General features: G+C 37.9%; 1 protein-coding gene across 1 annotated transcript in view; it reads left to right on the top strand.

Moving 5' to 3' along the window:
- ryr3 (ryanodine receptor 3) overlaps positions 1–13370 on the top strand; it is a 116014-nt gene that overhangs the window by 2886 nt on the left and 99758 nt on the right. The gene's annotated exons all lie outside the window — the stretch shown is intronic.

A 13370-nucleotide genomic window follows, 5' to 3' on the forward strand; every position in this document is an offset into this window, starting at 1 on the left:
TAAACCAGCAAAATGAGACATTTATTAAAAGTCTGAGTCAACGTTTCTTTAATTTAAAACGTAATAATGTTGCTTTTTAGATTTCTTCAGTATAAGCTGAAAAATATTGGACTACAGTTTATTATAAAACTTCCAAGATGTTTGCAAACTTATTGGAGACAAATTGGTCATCAGCGTAGCAGCAAGAGACCAAGATATCCCAACTTTTAGTCAGTATGAGTCATGTTTTGAAAATCCAACTTTTAAAGTGATGTCATTTGATATCATCTCTCATTAGAACCACCTTGCTTGGCAAACACCCATATTTATCCAATTCCACACAGTCAAACATCAAGCTCCCACTAATCTAATCATTTGTGAATATATAAGCTCTTTGAATTGCCTTGTGTACGAATTGTTCTCTACAAAATAAACTTGCCTTGTCTTGGTGACCCCTACAGGAGATAAAAACATAAACATCCTGATATGATTCATAGGTTTGAGATGTTGATATATACATTATTGTATAAGCCCCCAAAAGCACGGCTGTTAGAATAAGGTGGGGCCTTTTGCTTAATAGCTTCTACTATTTGTGATGGCAGTGATATGCTGACCCACGCCTCTCAGATTCTACTGTCACCCTGGCATCTTGGTTATCTGATGACAACAGCGTTTTGAGAAGGGAGAGGGGGGCTTCCCCTGAGGTCCACCGAGCCTTGTTATCAAACCTGCAGTGCTGAGACAAATGTGCTTTCATTGGAAGCCCCGAAATAAGACTGCTAATTGAAATACAAATTGATGAAGATTTTAGAATAAGCCTGTGGATATGTTGCAGGTCAACATTCTTAGATGATTTTGTCATCAGGTTCACCTACATCATTGCTTTGGTTTTCTGTTTTGGAAGTAGTCATAAGACATGATTTGGAGGAAATTGCATGTTTTATATTTTCGAGAGAGTGAAAAGTAATCTGCTGTTGGACCGGTAACTGTCAAGGTGTGATGGAGGGTCAAACACTGGGCTTGAATTCAACATGGACATTCTTTGCTGTTAATGGATAACTTTGTGTTCACATATGTAAGCTTAATCTCTGTTCTGATAAAGGGAATTTGTAAAAGAATCATGGGAAAATATATAGTCTGAGTTCATCTGGGTGTATTCATTGTCGCTTTTCGGGGCATTTACAAAACAACTAAACTGAATTTGGTGCCGTGTGTATTATTATGTTATATTTATCCCCAGAAAACGGAGCGCTTCTTTGGTGTGGCTACTTCAAATAAAACTGAAGATGCATGATACCCTTACTGAAAGCTGATTAACAAAGAACCAAACACACGAGCTAACAGGAGACTTCATACCTCTGAACACTGATCCAGATCTGGATCCAGACTGAAATCTAAACGTAATAACATCTAAATTTGTCCATGCCCGAGCTTTACATGCAAATCTGTCCATAGCTGTTTGAGACATCTGTCAACTAATAGACCAACAAACTATACCAATCATCTTCCATAAAGCTGTGAACAGGTTGTTTGTCAAACATCATGTTTAAGGAAGTAAAAACTTTCATCTTACCATTATTTAATTGTAGGGGGCCTTTGGCAGGCTTTTCTTCTTTGCAATTAGTTGCCTAGAAGAGGTAAACAACTGGCTGGAGTTAAGCTTTAAAAAAATATCAGCTTGATTAACTCAAGTACCTGATAAGGTCTGTGGTAGATGGTAAAGTAGAGGTCTACTTTTGTCTATTCTTTGGCCAGTTGCCTCTAAAAATTACAATGATGATCAACAGGTGAAAAATCTTCCACTATTTTTCTATTCTACACATGTGACTTGCATTACAAAACTTCACAGTTGCACAGTTATTAAGTTCGGCCAATAAACTAAAGGTTAATGTTCCGTTTGAAGGTCTACCTGGTTACTGTATAAGCTTATTTTAGCCCCTATTGCAGGTAAGCTGCTATTGCACCTTTCTGAAAGCAGGTGATTGAGGCTTGCAGTTCAGCAGAGGCTCCTCTGGGCTTATTTGGAGTTTATGTTGTTCTGGAAGGCTTCTGCATACCAAGGCAAAGACTCTGGGGGTTTAAATTTAGCCTTTTTAAAGATGATGCTTCCACAGCACATACAGCTCTGCTTGCCTGGCACTAAACCACACCAGAGGCAGTGCTTCAGCCGTGGCAGCACAAGACCAGCGACACTTAAACACCATTTTTATGGGGATAAAGTAGCATTTAAAAAGCAAATGCTTTGAACCACAGAGTAATATACAACATTTTCTGGATCTTACTGTGTCAGAGTAGTGGTCAGTGTTGACAAGCTTTCAAGTGGGGTACTGTTTGGTAGATTTTTTTATCTTTAGATATGTTTAAGTGCTGATGGAAACACTAGTTTCCTAAGTTTTAACAGGTACTTCAGTTAAGTCTATATAATTTCACCAGCCATGCATTATTTGTTGTTGGCTACCATTTCAGATATTAGCTAATTTAGCAAAAATCTTCATTTAGATATAGATAAATTGCTCATCAGCGAGGACAGTGTTTAAGTCTTAAAAGTACTCAATACTTTAAATGCATACATGGAAATGACTTGTACAGCATCACGGTGAAATATGTAATAAGTGCCTCTGTGATACCATGTGTGTGTCAGCAGTGAAGAAATGTACTTCAGATTGAAGAAGCACCTGCAGGCTAAACATAGCTCTGCAACACAGTTGATGCTACAACCTTAAAAAAAACAGCAGCTTGCATTAAATTTAGCTTAAAGCTGCCACTCTTAGGGAAATTAATGATTGTGTGGTAAAGGAGATGACACCAGCAACAGTTAGGTCCCCATCATTCCATAAGCTCATTAAGAAAAAAATCCCTTTAATTTTTGACAAACAGAATTTATATTAAAGTGCTGTTAAAGTGATGTTACATCTATCATTCCTGCTATTTGCCTTCAGAGCTTTAGATCATAAATCAGATTGTAGGCAGTGTATTGAGTTAGAGTAAATTAAAATGTCAATCTACTCTGGCATCTAACCAAGAAACTGCAAGTGTTTCATATTTGTTTACACAAAGGATGTCTTAAAAGTTACTTTTCTTAGCAAGTAACTTAGAAATGTAACACATTTTTAGAAGCAGTAATCCTGTAATCCATAAAAAATACTTTTAAAAGTAACATCGAAAATGTGTAAATATAATAATACAGGAATATTCAGTAAGCAGAACCATGAACTCCTACTCCTAGAAACTCTGTCCCATCTGAGTCAATGCATCATTATTCCAGTATGCAGCATTCCCTGTATGGCAGTAGTTGATGCCCCTGCAAATTTTGACTTTAGTGAACTATGGATATGTCCTACAGCTTCAGGTAAAGCTTCCTTAGTTGGATATAAATCCAATGTGAAAGATTTCATCTGTATTGATTGAGCAGACTGTGATGGCAGACTACAGTGTGTTCTCTGGCAGCTCTGACACTTTACAGACATCACTACTGAAGGACATTGAGGCCACTGCCATGCCCATCATTTACAGAACCTTGACGTAACACTACTCAGTCTCTTCCATCATTCAAATGTATAAATAAGATGTGAAGGGTTTGACTGGGGTGACCCTGTTCAGCTGAGTGATAGATTAATTGATCATGTAGGAGAATGTAAGCTCAAGCAACATTGCATTAACATTAAATACATGTTTTGCTCAGTGGAAATGGATGACGTATTCCATTATTCAGTCTCCAGCTTTAAATTGGTGTCAGACAGATTATATAATACCCATAAAACATGAAGAAAGTACAACATTGTTTTCCTCTTTCCAGCCAGAATGAAGCCTTCAGGTTACCCTTTACCAGCTGGCCTTATGTGACTTAATTCACAAAAAATTCACAAGGTGCTCCCACAAGTCCCCCTATGTGATGTGTTTTCTACTTTGACTATGAATTATTTTGCCAAGTTTGTGCTATGACCGCATGTATGTGTGGGTTCTCTCAGTGTACTCCAGCTTGCTTCCACCTGCTAAAAACATCTTAGGTTGATTGGTGATTCTAAATCAATCCTAGGAGTGAGTGTGAGCATGCATGGTGTTTGTCTCATTTGTCTCTGTGTGTGGCCCTGTGATGGACGGCAAATATGCCCCCCCACACACACACACAACCCTGAATTGGTTTAGAGGGCATAGAAAATGGATGGATGGATGGATTATCAAACATTATGCATTCATGATTAATACTCTGTTTGAATTACTGCTTCAGACTTAACTTAGACATTCATATAATTCCATTATTAATCCATTAAGTTTTATATCCTTATCAATAGCATAGAGATATGAACAACCCTAGTTCCAAAAAAAGTTGGGGCGCTGTGTAAAATGTAAATAAAAGTAGAAGGCAATGATTTGCATGTCTTGGGAAACAATATCCGATTCACAATAGAAGATAGAAAACACATCAACGACATTTTACCTTTTGATTAGAAATCATACCTAATCTTGAATTTGATGGTAGCAACATGTCATCACGACAGAAGTGATTCTGAAAAGAAACAGCTGGAGGAACATGTTGCAACTAATAAGGTTAATTGGTAACATGGTCAGTAGCATGATTGGGTATAAAAAGAATACCTTAAAGAGGCAGAGTCCCTCAGAAGTAAGGATGGACAGGAGTTTGGCAATTTGGAAAAATGTTGTGACTTTGAATCGTTGAACAATTTCAGTACATCATTCCTCAATGTGAAAGAGAAGACTTTGTGAAGACTTTGAATATAACATCGTTTACAGCATATAGATACAGTACAAAGATTCAGAGAGTCTGGAGATGTATGCTGGTTAAAACGCTATCATGCAACATTTTTTAAATGGGAATTGTAAGTTGTACCTTCAATTAACTGATCAATATCAGCTGGAAAGACTGCACTAAGCCGCTGAGGTGGTCCAGGCAGAGTTAGAAGTAAAATCCCAGTAGCAGCGTGAGCAGACTCTCAACATAAATAATTACCTTCATTAATCAACAGAGGACAGAGGAGGTGCAGCCGGTGAGCCTTTTTGTATTACCAGTCTTCCTTAGGTCACTCAGTTCATTTTGAATGTTGTCACATCTTTGGCTGTAATGCTTTTTCCATTTTAGACCACTTGACATTCTTTGTAGGCTTCATACATCTACTGTCAAAGCCCTGAAAATGTATTCAACTTATTTCTGGCAGTGGTACTACAATAATGCAGTAATTTGTGCCAGAGCTGGTAATGATTTTGTCATGGTTTCTTTTATGCTGTGTATTGTCTTTTTGATTTTGAGTGGGTGTGGCTTAATCAGAAAATGTGATGTAACGTCTCTGCACTTAACACATTAAAACACTTTTTTTTTTTAACGTGTATGTTGCCTACTTTGTCAAGAATATGACAATAATGAAATCTACGGTTTTTTTGGCCACTTGGGGGCAGCAGAAATAGACAGAGAAAGCAAAACTGACATATGGTCTTTAAGTTAAAAAGAGTCTGTTTTATTTTGTGGACCTGCTTGTAGAAACTTAAATGATCTATTGTTAAAAACAACCATCGAAACCACACAATTTTTCTCATTTTGGTGTATATTGCCCGACCTCCTATCTGAAAGCTGCTGTCCCTTTAAGTGCCCTCTTATGAGAAACCCAGTCTGCTCTTATTGGCTTAAAATGGTGGAGTATGAGACAGCTGCTCTCTCTCTGTTTAAATGTGCCAAAATAGCCACAGAGATGACATGATGCTGAAGTTTAAAATATGAAAATGTAGACATATGATGAACAAAACACCTGGACCACAAACAGAATATTCCAGGCAGTCTGTGATAAATTTAACTCCCCTTGCTGTGCACTTCAGGTTTTGCACTTTGCACTTTGTACTTTTTTTAGCAGAAAATTGCATTGACGGCAAAAGAAAACACAATATAAAGACTTTGATGTGTGTTAAGAAGTGGTCTTATTCTCATTGGTCTTATGCTTTTACTGTTCTATTATATTATGAAAGTTGATTAGAGATGCAGTTTTATTTCAGACAAAATGCAATTTCAGAAGGTTTCACTTTAAGAATAAAATTGCCAATTATAACACATTCATCTTCAGTTTTTCAGCGAGCCCTCTGACATCCAGGAAACAGCTCTTTCTGTCAGATGTGTGCATCCATCTGTGGGAGCTACAACCTAGAATTGACATATTTGCTGTAACTGGATGGACCTACAAATTATTACCAGCTTTTGTAGGGAGAGAGTTTCACCTCTTCCACTGACTGCAACTGATGTATTGCAAAATACTTCAGTGCACACTGATTCGACCTGTACAATGATCTTTACTCACAAGTACATACCAAGTGGAATCTATTCTCAAGACAGAGTAGTTGCCTAATTATGTTGTTTTCTTCGGAGTCATTAAACTTGACATACACAGCACTAACAGCGTGGAATTCAAACCACTCTTGGCTGCTTTCAGGAGCTGAGTGCTCTGAGGAGAAAATAGGCTCAAGTCACACTGAGGTTTATGTTTTAACATCACCTGACCTCTGCACATTTATTTTGTACGCCTCAAAGATGTAAACAACCTTTATGAGAGCATCTCTGTGCCAGAACGCAGAAGTTTTAAAAAAAAAAAGTGAAATGTAAGTACTGTACCGTGTATTCCGTAACGTGGAGTGTGTTTCCCTTTTTTGCATGTTTAACAATCAATTTTGGATTTTGGGAAAAATGAAGATTTTCATAGTTAAAGTGCACTTTCTTTCTGAACTGGATGATACACTTTAAACATCTATGGCTTCATGTCTGAACATATTTATTTACCTGGTCTGCTTAGGTGGACAAGTTACCCTTGCATGCATGATTGGCTGCATTATTGGAAGCTGCTCTAAAGCAACGTGAATATAGACAATACCAAGAAAATCCAATTTGTTACTACTATTCTACTATAACACTATATAAATCTAGGAGTCTGACATCCATGACAGGGGGCTGCAAGGCAAAATTCCCCTATTTTTGTTTTTTAATCTAAAGCTTTGATGTGTGGTGCATTATTCATTTTGACCCATGACTCAGACATCCACACACTTACAATTGCACACCTACACAAATTATGCATGCTCATGTGTCTGTTCATCAAGCATGACACTGATAGTATATTAATCACACCCATCCATTAGCTATCTGATTTATACTAATGCCACTTGTATAACCATACTAGGCTACCGTAATGCTCTCTTTTCTGTTCTTGCCAAAAAATACAGATGAAATCCATTTAAACTTCTGCAGCATAAGTGTAGAGTCGGACCAATTTGAGAGCACACATTACACCGACACTTAAACATCGTAATTTTAAACTCTTGAGAAACTAAAAATCTTATCATTGTTCTACACCATAGTCATTTAAGGCAAAGCAGGGGGAGAATAGTCAATCATAACAGTTGCAACCAGACATATTTGCCTCCTTTCTATTTAAAATTTGCTTGAATTTGTTAATTGAAACTAGTTTCAGGTGATTTACCACATGATTTTAAGCAGAGTTAGCAGCATATGTGAATGTTCTCTTACCGTTGTCTTATTCCCTTCGATCACCTGCCAATAGTTCCAAATTGCCTTCTACTTTGGGGTGGGAGTGAATGATTTCTGACATCTCCTATGGCAGTACCTAGATATGACAGCAAAACAAAGATAACTGGTCCAAACTTTATAAACATAATATGTGTTCTTAGTTAGTTTCCACAAATGCCAGTTTATTGATCATGTTTTAAAAGGAAAGTAATCTCAATGCTTAACTTTTGATGACTGTCATGTTTTCATCTCCAGCTTCTTGAAATTGTTAATAGAGGGAAACTGGATGCAAGAGACTGATTTCAGAGCTAGTGGGAAAGTTGTGGTGAATGATTCCTTTTTATGAAAGAGTCTTTGTTTAAGCTCGTTTTAGCGTCCATAATAGTCACATTTTGTGAAAAACTATGTTTAAATCTGATCAAAATGTTAGAGGTGGGCCCATAAACAAGGCCATAAACCCCTGTGCACTTGTATCACAGTTGATGCTATTCTGGTGCATGTGAAAATAAAAAGTTTTCAACCCACTGCCAAAATGTATTACAAATATTACAACAAACAAATCTGTGCCTTTATGTTTGAATGTCTTCTCTAAAATGTGTGTTTCCATTCTGGCCATGTCACCCTTAAACAGAGCCGCTCTTTCTTTTTTTAGTGGGTAAAAGCAAATGTTGTTAAAAGTGAGGTGAGTGAGTGAACCTAAATCAAACTTGGACCAGTTCAGAACCTGCCAGCCCTTGTTGAGAGGAGTGAAATTAGAGGTGCTAAAGCAGGAGTCACTTGTCAAACCAAACGGTGACAAGAGGAACAGAAAGTGACAAGACAGAGCACCACAGAAATATCTAGAAGTTACAGGGAGGGAGAGCCCTAGAAACATTTTCTCACGTTGCTCCAGCTCTCTTTAAACAGCACATCTACAACATTAGACATACATTAGTATGTCACTGTGAAGCTGTATGTGCACATCACTTATAAGTGATGTGGGCATATGACTTTAAAGTTTAAATCTTTTGAAATGGATGAACTCCTTGTTGCTGCAACATTCAAAGTGATACTGAGTTATTCTCCAATCTGATTGTGTTGGATTATAATATATTGGATCAAACTAATTGTAATTTATCTTACTTTGTATTGAACGTTCTTGCTGATGTGCAATGACAAGAATTTTATTGTAAGTTGATGCAATACAATTCAAATGAATTGAATTGAATAAGAAATCATAGGAGCTACTTTTCTCACCATAACTATGGTTTCAACGGACCAATGCTTGTTTTAAGCAATCATAGCTTCTGTGGAGTGCAGATATTATTGTGCACTCGCTCTTGGAAGCTCAACATAGTCCAATCAGCGATGGAGGATGGGCATTATCAGGTTCCAGACATTTGCAGTGAGGAACTACTCACCTATTTTCAGAGACTTTTTCTTTGTATGGGAGAAAGGTGTGATAGATAATGTCTTAGTCTTAGTAAAGTATATTCTTGTACTATGTCTGGATGGGAACATAAAGTAGATTTAGCAACATAAGTGCAGCCTGTTTCATCTTTGTGTTTGTGATATAATCACAAATGTAATCATTGCAGCTAACTTGAATTTGTATTTGAAAAAAGAAAAGAAAACAACTGGGCAATCAACGAAGGGGCCAAGTGTTGCAAGTTTTGGACTCCTGACTTTTGAAATATATATGAGAGACTACAGTAAAATGTAAAACAGCTAAAACTCTCTCATGAATATATTAATCTATTTCTTTTTTATCTTTTTGGTTCAACAGTATTTCCCTCTGTCACTTTTTCAGGCTCTTGTTTCTTCTTCATAGATTTCTTTTTACAGTATCTCCTATTTCTTAAGGCTCAGCAAAGCTTTGAAAGTTTTAAATAAGGTTGGCACATTGGAATTAATAACCTCATGATATATGGTCTGTGAACACATTTGACAAATCCCTTGTGAATGCAAAGAATCTAGATGTGTGATGGTTTCCACCAGTATGCTAGACAGTTAAGATTAGTTTACAATCCTTTTTGGATGCAGGCTTTTTATAGACTATTTTTATGTCACGTTAAAAACTAACTTTTCAATCATACAAACTGGCCTTTGATAGGTACCAATATCAGTCCCTATTAAGCTTATCAGGTTGTAGTTCTCACACATCTACACATTATCTGCTTTGCTGTCCATGTTAGCAGAGCTTCACTAAAAACAAGCAGCTCAAGCTGTACTTAGCACCCTGCCTGACATTTATGGGAAACACGACTCCTGAGCAGTCAGACCAGTTTAAACAGACTGCCCTCTAAAACAGCGTGAACAAGGAGACAAATTTGCTGGAATTTTCTTTATTCCTTTTATTTTTAACCCCTCTTTTGCAATTTGTCCTTCTTCCGAAAGCCAGCCTGTGTTGATGTCCACTGAGCATGTGCAAAGAATGTGCGTCAAAATAGCACTGTTGAGGGATTGAACAGATTCACCTTTTCTCAAGTTCACATTGGTGGCAGCGCCTGGTGAGTTGTGGGAGTTTATTTGGCACGCAGGAGCATCAGGAGTTCTCGGGTTTCAGCTGGTGAATTCATCAGGCCTCATACACACACCGACACACCTGTTGCTGTCACACACCAAGCCGGCTGTTCAGCAAGGAGAAGAAGAAGAAACTGGGTGGAAACGCTGAATCTCCTCAAGAGGATTAACATTCTCAAAAGTGTCAGTACAAGGAACATTCTGATCAGATGGACAAACTTTTGTTTATTTGGTTTTCTGGCTGTTAGTGTGTGGAAATGGTGGACTGCGGGATTCAGAGGACAAGTGGGGTCTTGTGGGTGAGGGCAGGGTCAAGTTCCCACTCTACACTTGGAGGCTGGCTTAAGCATCCACCCAGCCCTCACTTACCTCCTCCTTCTGCAGGCCAGGGCCCTATACATAGTAATGAAGCTGCTCTGTAGCTGTCTAGCAGATGGTCGCATTGCTCTTGCGAGGATCACTTTGCTTCAGATGCACCAGATTCTCTGGCTTTGATACAAGTCAGGAGTGGAGACAGAGACAGAAACTGTCTTAAAGTGTCTTGGCTGTGGGTGCGCATGGTCAGTTCATTAGTGTTTGGGATCTTTTCTTGGCATTTTGATCCACATTAAAACCTCCATACAGTGTCTCCTGGGGTTCTATTTACTTAGAACTCCGCTGGCATTATCATCAGTTCTGCTCATCCTCCTGTTGCGTCACACATCTCAGATGACTTGATGGCATTCAGTCCATGTAGCCTCCTGATCTCAGTGCAACTTTGTTTCTGTTTGGGATGTGGTGATGTAAAAAAAAAAAAAGATTCACATAAGAATCAAAATTTTTGTCGGGCTTTGGAATTGATTACCAACTTAAAGTCAAATTTTTAAACCCACACTCGAGTCTACTTACTCATCATCAGTTCCACCTTTTCATAGTCAGATCTTTGCACTTCTGTGGCTAAGTTTATTCATTTCCACACCTAATTTTGGAATCAGAATACTGGCAATCACACCAATTGGTGGTGGCTAGCAACCAACTAGCTAACTAACTAAATAAACTATCCATCCATCCATTTTCTATACCGTCAATCCGTCGGTCGGGTAGCGGGTGGGCTGGAGCCTATCCCAGCAGTCATCGAGCGAAACTAAATAAACTAAACTAACTAAATATAGAACTATTTTCTGGCTTTGAACATTCACTATCAAAGTGAAGAAACTTTATTTCTTGGTCTTAGTCTGTCAGTGGAGTTGCCCACTTTCATTGAAGTATGTCAAAAATGTATGTGGTGTTGTTAAGCAATTATGAGTAATTGTGTCACTTCCAGTAGACAATTGAGTGCTTAAGTTTTGGAGATTCAGAAACAAATGACAGAATGGGCAAGCTAAAAACTGTTCACACTGTAGCAACACTTTCTCAACCATATAATGTTCATGTAGCAATGCAATCCATGGTCAGGTTGCAATACAGACCACTTTATACAGACCCAACCTGTGTAACACTGTACATTTACATGCACAGTTAAATTAAGCTCGACTTGACCAGTTGATTCGTCTACTCTCCTTTATCCCAGTATACATGCACAGTGCGAGAATCAATTTATTGACTGAAGCATGACCAATACTGTCATGCTGTGGATTGTGTGTGTGACAGATGACACTGTGTTTATAAAATTGCAGCATCACATTTTTATTGGACACTGTTTTTCTAAAAATATGCCCACTCTCTTTTCAGTTACCAGCGTCATTTTCTTTTGTATACATGATGGGAACTTTGGAGCCAGTTTGAGTCTAGTTGAGCAAATATATGCAAGAATAACTAACATTTTTGAGGTTTCAGTTTTTTCAGATACAGAAAGATTTGCTCGTTCCTCATCCAAGTAGCTTTTAGTTTTCTGCTACTGTTATAAAACCTTGACATTCTCTCTCAAAATGAGAGTGCTCTGACTGCTGGTAAGACACTGATTACTCTTAAGTTCAGTACTTGGCACCCCTTACTGAAAAAAATATTGATATACATTTAAAGCTGCCTGGCCTACACTATGCATGTACTTTTAATGATTTTTCACCTTATTTCATTAAGGTGGTGACATGTTGTCCTACTGTTTGTGTTTGTCTCATATAAAAGGTGTGTCACGGTACATGCAGAAAATAAATGCAGTTGGCAGCTAATGGTGCCATAGCATGCTGGTTTCATTAAGTCACCAGAATCCCAAGCAGCTAAGTAGAAATAAGTGCATGTGCTCAATTTTAAGAAGGTGAAAAGTCTTTGGTCATCTTGTGGCTGTATTAAATTTCCATGTATGTAGCTTCAAACAACAAACTGCATGTCCTTCATCACTTAACCGCCATTAAAGCTGCGTTGATGCTTTCTATCAATAGTCACTTCCATGAAGCCCAAAGTGGAATCGAGGGCAGTTAAAATGGTGGCCACTCATTTACTTCACATTTGCTTCACACAACAGTTAACGTGACTCTGCTTCTCTAAGACAGACCTGCTGAGAAATGACAACTCTGTTTTCTTCTAACTAAACAAATACTGTATTGTCAACAGATTATTCTGTAACCTTAATTAGTCTATTCATTGATTTTTAGTCAGCTCTTTTCTCTTTAGGTTGTGTTTATGTGGGAAAAGTATGATAACATGCTGATGATAAAATATGCAGGTTAGATGATGAGATGTACCTGTTGCTTTTTCTTTGCATGTAATTTGAAGGCTGTTAGCAGAATCCGGTCCAATTTCAACCCTCTGATACTTTTTGCATTGAAATTCCCAAGAACAGCAAAGTACTTTTTGAAAATGGACTTAAATGGTATCTTTTGCAAAGTTAGATTACAAGATCAATACCAGCATGTGCAGTTTTGGTAAGTTTTGTTACCCTAAAAACAGTTTTAATGACCTTCAAGCAACCTTCGACTATCATTGGTCTGCTGTTCAGTTCTGTTCGGTGTTACTGTAGCGCACTAACGGTGGACACCTCTCACATTTAGTGTAAGAAAAAGAAACAGCCTCTTCATTACTCAACCATCATAACTACTGGGCCTCCAAACAATATCTGTTTAATTTCTTACATCTGCTGAAAGAGCTTGAAAATCTGCCCAGAGATTATCCTTGAAAATACATATTTTCCCTTGTCTTCAGTTCATTTCCATTTGTATAGCAGCATGAAATTACTGGCTGCCAACAATTCCAAGTCCATTTTTTTATTGCATGCAGGAAATGGAAGAGAGGCTTTTTAACGCAGAGAAAATGTCTCACAGTGTGAGGCGATATGGGAAACCCTGAAAAAACCCTTTTGAGTGTTTTTTCTGCATGGCTTTAGCTTTGCATTCATACCACATTTTTGAGTTTTAGGCCATTGTTTGAAACACTGTCAGGGTCTATCATTTCGCCT

Source organism: Leuresthes tenuis, unplaced genomic scaffold (genome assembly GCF_036924035.1).
Source record: "Leuresthes tenuis unplaced genomic scaffold, fLeuTen1.0.hap1 SCAF_13, whole genome shotgun sequence".
NCBI lineage: Eukaryota > Metazoa > Chordata > Actinopteri > Atheriniformes > Atherinopsidae > Leuresthes > Leuresthes tenuis.